The sequence below is a fragment of the Tenrec ecaudatus genome, chromosome 13, assembly GCF_050624435.1.
Source record: "Tenrec ecaudatus isolate mTenEca1 chromosome 13, mTenEca1.hap1, whole genome shotgun sequence".
Taxonomy (NCBI): Eukaryota; Metazoa; Chordata; class Mammalia; order Afrosoricida; family Tenrecidae; genus Tenrec; species Tenrec ecaudatus.
This window is the reverse complement of record NC_134542.1, coordinates 132,583,320-132,592,468: the sequence shown is the minus strand read 5'-3', so window position 1 is coordinate 132,592,468 and position 9,149 is coordinate 132,583,320.

The window sequence follows — 9,149 nt, the reverse complement described above, 5'->3', positions numbered from 1 at the left end:
TTATGATGGAATCTGGGTCAGCATTGCATTATATTTGTAGATCATTATGGGTAAAATTTCCATTTTTAACAATGTTAAATCTTCCTATATATGGACCTGGTATATTATATCATTAATGTACCTCTTCTTCAGTTGCTTGCAGGAAACAGTGTTTCATGTTATTTTTGTATCTCTGGTTATAGTTATTTATAAATAGTTCATCTTTAGAATAGCAAAGGCCATTGTTTTCCTGATTTATTTTTCAGAGTTTTATTTGTTAATGCAACATGATCTGACTACATTTTGTATGTTGATGTTGTACTTGCCACTTTGATAAATTTTTCAGTTCATTCTAGAAGTTGTTTTGCTTTGTTTTTTGCTGAGTCTTTGGAATTTTCTGATCCTATCTCTGCATATCATTTGCAAATAGGGATCATTTTACTTGTTTCCTAGTTTGAATGTTTTTAAACAATTATTATGCCTATTATTCTGTCTATGACTTCTCATATATTACTGAACACAGGTGGTGGTAAAAAGCACACTTCTCTCATTCCCATGTGCAAGCGGGATGCTTTCAATATCTCCCTATGGAGAATAAGATGAAGATCTCTGAAGGCATGATGGTTACGCATTGGGCTGCTCACCACAGGCTTGAAAACTCCTAGCAAAGGTTTGCCCGGTCCTCTGGATTTGCTGTGGGTGAGAATCCACTTGAAGGCATAGAGTTCTTTTGCTTTTTTATTAAAAAATCATTTTATTGGGGGATTTTTACAGCTCTTATAATAATCTATGCATCAATTATATCAAGTACATTTTTATATATGTTGACATCATTAGTTTCTAAACATTTACTTTCTATTTGAGTCCTTGGTATCAGCGTCTCTTTTTGCTCTCTGTCCCCAACTACCACTCTGTGACCCCTTGATAAATTATAAATTATTATCATTTTCATATCTTACACAGACTGCTGTATCCCTTCCCCCATGCTTTCTGTTGTTTGTCCCGCTGGGGTGTGGGGGTGTGGTTATATGTTGAACATTGCCATTGGTTCCTGTTTTTACCTTCCTCTCCCCACCTTTCCCCTACCATTCCTGTTCCTGGATTCTGTGTGTCCTGATCTCTTAGCTCTTCTCTGTACATGTATACATGCTCCTGTCTAGCCCTCAACGAAAGCCAGGGTTCAGGTTATGATAGTGGGGGCTGAGGAAGCCTCAAGAAACCAGAGGAATAGTATGTGTTTCATCAGTGCTGTACTATGCCCTGGTTGAGTCATCCCTTCCTTGTGATCGTTCTGTGAGGGGATGTCCCATTGCCTACAGATGAATTTTGTCTCAACAATATGTTTTTTGGGTTTTGTTTGTTTGTGGTTTTCTGATGTGTGTTAACCAGTCTTGTTGACACCTGATGATCACACAGGCTGGTGCTTCTTCCATGTGAGCTTGTTCCTTCTCTGCTAGATGGCCACTTGTTTAACTTCAAGCTTTTAGGACCCCAGACACCGTACCTTTTGATAGCCAGGCACCATCCACTTTCTTTAGCAGTTTGCTATGCACCCATTTGGTCTTCAGAGATTGGAGGGTGAGGTGAGCATCACAGAATGCCAGCTTGTTAGAACAAAGTTTTTTTGTGATGAGACAGGGCTTTGGCAGAGGCCTAAAGTCTGCCCACTACCTCAGTGTATTGCCATATAAATATATGGACATAGGCCAATACCTATATTTTTATGAATTAATGTATTTACATATGTACACACCTATAAGTAGCTCTATAAATAGCTTTGCTTCCTAGATCATTCCTCTTTTTCCTTTACTTCCTCTTTCCCCACCATCATGCTTGCCTTTTTTCTGCCTCTTCGTACTTCATCTCAGCTAGATAGCTATTGCTCCATTACCACCAGGATCTCTAAGCCCTCCTTGTTGTTGATCTTAATCCCTTAGATGTTCCCCTGTCCATGGCATTGTTCACTCACAGCTCCCTCCCCTCGGCCCCAACACCTCCTCCCCCAAAGTCCCTTCGGAACCATCAGTCCTGTTGCTTCCCCTGCGTATCTCAAATAGGTAGGCAAAACCAACAAAACAGAGACAAAGTGAAAAGAAAACAAGATTGTAAAAAACAGGGAAGAAAAGATAATAATAAATAGGGATTGAAAAAAAGTATATATAATTCCAGGTCTGTCCTGTCATTAGAGATTGGTTTTTGAGTTTCCTGAAACTAATATTGATTGTTGTTTTCAATCGTTGTTACTGTTAGGTGCAATCAAGTCGCTTCCACCTGAGAGCAGCACAATACATCAATGCCCAGCTGTGCCATCCACACAGTTGTTCTCATGTTTGAGCCCATGGTGGTATAATGCAGCCACTGTGTAAGTCTATCTTTTTCATGTCTTTTTTTAATCTTGCTTTACCAAGCAAGATGTCTTTCTCCAAGGACCGGTCTTTCACGACATGTCCAAAGTACTTTTATGTTTTTATCATTGTATTGGGGGTTAATACAATTTTATCACAATCCATACATACATCCATTGTATCAAGAACATATGTACATTTGTTGCCATCATTCTCAAAACATTTGCCTTCTACTTGAGACCTTAATATCTGCTGCTCATTTTCCCCTCCCTCCCCACTGCCCCTTACCTTGTGAACCCTTCATCATTCATAAATTATTATTATTTTGTTATATATTACACTGTCTGATGTCTGAAGTCTCCTCACCCCTGCCTCTCAGGAGTTTTCTCACTGTATTTCTTCCAAGAGAGATTTGTTTATTCTCATGACAATTCATAGTGCTTTCAGTACTCTTCTTCAGCACCACATTTGAATGCATTGATTCTTCTGTTTTCCTTAGTCAATGTCCAACTTTCACATGGATGATGAGGCCATCAAAAATACAATGCCTTGGGGAAGCTGCATCTTAGTCCTTGGGAAAATATCCTTGCTTTTCAACACTTAAAAGAAGTCTTGTGCAGCAAATATATATGCCTTAAAGTTGACAAATTTCCCTGTTCCTCCCATTCTGTTAAGTATTTTTATGAGGAATGGGTATTGGATTATGTGAAATACTTTTTCTATCCCCACTAATATGCCCATGTTGTCCTTCCTCTGTTTCATTCATGTTGATTGCTCTTCCAGTGTTGAATTATCTTCCAATTCATTGGATAAATTCTGTTTGGTCATGATGTGCTCATTAGTGATATTAGTCTATAAGTTTCTTTTCTAGTGGTATCTTCTCCTGGTTTGGTATTAGATTGGAGGTCAATTTATAGAATAAATTTGGGGTATCCCCTCCTTTTTCATATTCTGAGGGAATTTGAGTATAATTGATTTCAACTCCTCTATGATTGTCTCATTTAATTCACTAGAGAAAGCATCTGTCCTAGAAATACCCCACCCCACCCCACCTTATATCCTGTTATGTTTCTTGTTGTGTTACTTTTCCATCCATTTCTTCTAGGGTTCAGTATCTGTTGAAGTGGAGTTCATTATCATATTCTGTTACATATGTATATTTTAAAGCTTAGTTTGTTCTGCTATCACCCATGCCAATTATCATTCATTTTATTTTTATCATCCCCTTCTGTGCCTTTCTTAGAGTCAGCAAGGATTTAGTAAATAATGTTTCATCACCATTTTTTTCAAAGAACAAATTTATATTCTTATTGAATTTTCTATGTTTTTTTTCACTTTTCTATTTTATTTATTTCAGCTTAAAACTATTATTTGCTTTCTCCTGGGGACTATAGATTGCCCTGACTTCTCTATTTTTAAAGGCTGGATTTGGATATGGGGTTTCCTCCTCCTTTTTGATGTCTGCACTTGATGCCTGTAAAGTGCCCTGAGGACACTGCTTTTGTTGTCCAAACGTTTGGTTTGTTGAACTGTCATTCTTGTTTGCTTCAGAGTATTTTTATTTTACATTTTATCTAGTACAGGTTTTAAAGCAAGATGCTGTTCTGGTTTTTTCCTTATTTTTTATTTTTCCCTTCATAGATTTCTAATTATATATCGCATTGTGATCTTAGAAAATGCTTTGTAATATTTTGATGTTTTAAAGTCCATTGAGACGTGGTTGGTGGTATAACATATAGTATATCATTGATAAGGTGAGCACAGTGTTTCTCAGCTCACCTGCCACCCTTGTGGTTTGGGTGCAGTGTTGGATAATTATCAGGCTGCTTCTTTGATCAGAATACTTGTTCGCAACAATTCAAATGGCAGCACTGTGTTAGCCCAACTGACAAGCCAATGTTCCATGTATTCCTGTCTGCTGCTTTCATTTGGTTTCTTCTTCTAGTTTTTATTTGCTAAGGTTTTTCCATTTCCTTTGAAGCAAAGGATGCCAGTTTATTGCACTGTGTGTATCCTTTCCCTTCTATTTCTCATGTATTTGTTGCAAAAACCTAGATAGGTTGACTGTCTAGTGTGTTGTCTTAATGGAAATAAAGTCAGTCTCATTTGAAATATAAATCGAGCAAATTAAACACAGAAGCACGGAAACAGAGGTGAAGGAAAGGAGATGCCGAGCCAATTGAATATCACCTAGAGGCAGAAACTCAAAGGACTCAAGTGCCTTCATCCAGAATTGGAGAAAAAAGAAAAGCTTTCCTTTACATTAAGTGTTTGAGTTCAAACTTTTAGCCCTATACAGTGAGACTATAGATTTTTGTTTGTCAAACCACTAATTTATAATGCTTCTGTTACAGCAATGCTAGATAACTAAGGTGTCCGAGTATGCTGTATGCTAATTCTTAGTCAAATGTTCATTCCAAAAGTCAATAGTTCTTTGTGTCACAATGCCTTTATTTCTATCCTTTTTGAGAGCATGAAGAGGACATCCACGTACATCACACATCCAGGTGGCTATCTATATCTTATGAGATTGCTGTTGTATAGGAAGAGTGAGGATTAGGGAGGATCCATATAATCTCACTGGTTACAGCGCTTAACTTTCCTAAATTAGCCTCATTATTTCAGAGTTCATTCAGACTTGAGAGGTGGAGGACCTGCAGGAATGATATACATCTGGTTTTGTAATACTGTGGATTGACTCATAATTTATCTTTAAAGGCCATATGGTGGCAACATTTTTTTGATGTATCTACAAACTGTAAGACAGATTTCAAAGTGCATTCCTCCATTAATATGCCAGCCTTGACATGAATAACTTCCATTAGCATTGTAAGAATTTCCAGGTTAAATCTCCCAGGAGAAAATATCAAACACCCTGTCATCTGTCTAAGTCCTACTTAATTACTTCTTATAGAGCATGTGGAATTGCCCAAATCAAGCACCCAATGTAGACAATAGGGTTTTAGTGGCTATAGTTCTTATAGAGAGTAGGAAACGTCATAACCGTTTAACAAATTAATGATCCAATATTGCCAGAAGCTACATCTTCCACATAAACTAGAATAGTGTAAAGAATGCCTTTACTTGCAAGCAAAGCAGTGGAAGAGAATTTGAGTGAGAAATCTGGATCATTGCAGCAGTAAATTAAGGTTTATCAAAGACACAAGTGGTTTTTTATGTCACAATATTCAACAATATGTTGTAACATTTTTCCTAAATAAAGTATTTTAAACACGGCATTCTATTCCTGTCATTAATATTTACTTGCTACTCTGTGTTACATGAACATGATCCTGTTAGATTCGGGCAGGCTGCTGACATGTGAATAGTTGAAATAAGAAGCTCCCAATAATATAGAGTAGCATTCACATTTCATTTCATTCATTTGACATCATCTATGAAGGGGAAATGCTGAGGATATGGAAATTTCAGAAAATAAATCCACAGAGCAGATATACCATAATTGAAGCCATTTAACCCATAAAATTGACAGGGTGAAATTTGAAGAACCTCCTCCTGAAAGTAGTAGTTATTGTTATTATTCATAAATGTTTTGAAGCTCCCTAATACAAAAATGGAATTCTAGGGAATAAGTGTGGACACGATTAGTACAGGTATCGGATCATGGTATAAGAGGCATACAATTGGATCCATCTAAGGTTATTGCTTTTACATCACTGTTAGGGGTGGTGGGATTAGTGTACAATCATATTGTCTTTGTGTACAAGGACGTGAAACCCTGCCCAGTCCATCATCTTTTAAATGTTTGAAGAAAAACAAAAAAAGAAGTTTTTTAAGTAAATGTTTGAGCTCATTATAGCAGCCCCCGAAGATCTATTTCTTTTATTTTCTTTTTTTTTAATTAAAAAACATTTTATTAGGGGCTCATACAACTCTTATCACAATCCATACATATACATACATCAATTGTATAAAACACATCTGTACATTCTTTGCCCTAATCATTTTCTTTTTAAAAAAATTTTTTTTTAATTTTAACAATTAGGGGCTCATACAATTCTTATCACAGTTCATACACATACATACATCAATTGTATAAAGCACATCTGTACAGTCCCTGCCCTAATCATTTTTTTCTCCTCTTTCTTTTTTTACATTTTATTAGGGACCCATACAACTCTTATCACCATCCATTCATATACATACATCAATTGTGTAAAGCACATCCATACATTCCCTGCCCCAATCATTCTCAAAGCATTTGCTCTCCACTTAAGCCCTTTGCATCAGGTCCTCTTTTTTTTCCCCTACCTCCCTTTTCCCCCCTCCCTCATGTGCCCTTGGTAATTTATACCTCGTTATTTTGTCATATCTTGCCCTATCCGGAGTCTCCCTTCCCCCCTTCTCTGCTGTCCCTCTCCCAGGGAAGAGGTCACATGTGGATCCTTGTAATCAGTTTCCCCCTTCCAACCCACTCACCCTCCACTCTCCCAGCATCGCCCCTCACACCGTTGGTCCTGAAGGTATCATCCACCCTGGATTCCCTGTACCTCCAGCCCTCATATGTACCAGTGTACAGCCTCTGCCCTATCCAGGCCTGCAAGGTAGAATTCGGATCATGGTAGTTGGGGGGAGGAAGCATCCAGGATCTGGGGGAAAGCTGTGTTCTTCATCGGTACTACCTCGCACCCTAATTAACCCATCTCCTCTCCTAAACCCCTCTATGAGGGGATCTCCATTGACCGACACTTGGGCCTTGGGTCTCCACTCTGCACTTCCCCCTTCATTTAATATGGTATATATATACATATACATATACACATACATACACACACTTATATCGTTTTGTTTTTTTTTTGCATGATGCCTTATACCTGGTCCCTTGGCACCTTGTGATCGCACTGGCCGGTGTGCTTCTTCCATGTGGGCTTTTTTGCTTCTGAGCTTGATGGCCGCTTGTTCACCTTCAAGCCTTTAAGACCCCAGACACTATCTCTTTTGATAGCCGGGCACCATCAGCTTTCTTCACCGCATTTGCTTATGCACCCATTTGTCTTCAGCGATCCTATCATGGAGGTGTGCAGTCAATGATATGATTTTTTGTTCTTTGGTGCCTGGTAACTGATCCCTTTGGGACCACTCGCTCACTCAGGCTGGTGTGTTCTTCCATGTGGACTTTGTTGCTTCTGAGCTAGATGGCCGCTTGTTTATCTTCAAGCCTTTAGAAGATCTATTTCACTGAGAGTTTTCCTCTCTTGGCGCCTTCTAGTTTACTTCTAGCTGAGTCATACTGTTCTTTTCTCCTCATCCTAATCATTCTAGTTGTACTTCTTCCAAGACAGATTTGTTTGTTCCTCTGGCAGTTTACAATATTTTCAATGTGCTTTGAACACATCATAATTCAAATGCTTCACTTTTTCTGCAGTCTTATTTATTGTCCAATTTTACCATGCATATGAGGTGACTGAATATACCATCGCTTGTATCAGGTTCACCTTAATCTTCTCAGTGAAAAAATTCGTCTTCAACATTTTAAAGCCATCAGCAAGTACCTCAAGTCTTCCTTCCATCCAGCAAGGAAAGTTGTCCCATCCCATATGCATATCACAGGTGTTTTATAAGCTTTCCTCCAATCTGGATGCCGCATTATTTTTCAGAGTCTTGCTTTATGGATGCTTTGCTCAGCATACAGACAATAAATTTGGTGAAAGGATATGACGCTGTTACACACCTTTTCTGATTTTAAACCACTCACCGTTCCTTTGGGGCCTTCAACAGCTACTGTCACATTCCCCCCAAAACAAACTTTCTGCCATTGAGTCAACACGGACTCACAGAGACCCCGCTTGTGTTTCTGAAACTGTCAATGTGTCTTCAAGTACAGGTTTTATGTGAGCGCATGAGATGTTCTAGAATCCCCAATCTTCTCAATATTTTATCCACAATTTGTTACAATCAACACAATTAAATGCTTTTGCACAGCCAATAAAACACAAGCAGACAACTTTCTGGTATTTACTGCTTTCAGCCATGATCCAGCTCATGTCAGAGATGATATCCCTAGTACTATAGCCCCTTCCAATCTAGCTTGAATCTCTGGCAGCTCCAGATCAATATATGGCTGCAGTCACTTGGGGGTTATGGTCAGTAACATTTTACTTACATATAATATGGTTCAGTAATTTTCACATCATGCTGGGTCACCTTTCTTTGGGATGAACACAAATATGGATCTTTCGCAGTAGATTGGCCTGTCTTCCAAATCTCTTGGCATAGATGAATGAGAAGAGGTTGATGTTGTCAAGGAATTAATTTTGCTTTGGTCCAGGCAATGTTCAGGGAAATAGTGGTCAAGATTTGCATAGGGCAAATATTCTGCACAAGATTTCACTAAAGTGAAGAAGAGTAAGGAGATCACTTTGAGAAAAAGTAGATTTCACCTTAAATATGTAGATAAAAATAAAACTTTCTAATGAGACATGATTCAAAATGGTAAAAAAATTAAAAAGAAGCAAAAACAATCACACACCTGCACTAATAATCAGAATGTTGAGTATGCAAAGTATGAATCAAGGAAAATGTTGAGACTGTCGACAGTGGAGAAAAAGGAATGCAACACTTGAAGATGGGTATCTTTCAGATATTGAACTGAAATAGGCTGAGCGTGGTTGTTTTGCATCACGCAAGCATATGATCTACTATGCTGGAATGACAAGTTGGGAGGGAATAATATTACATTCATCATCCAATATGAATTTTCAAGATATATTCTGAAATACTAAGGTGCAGGTGATAGAATACCTATAGACCTACATGGAAGAGCAATTAATACAACTATTATTGAAATTGATACACCAACCGCTA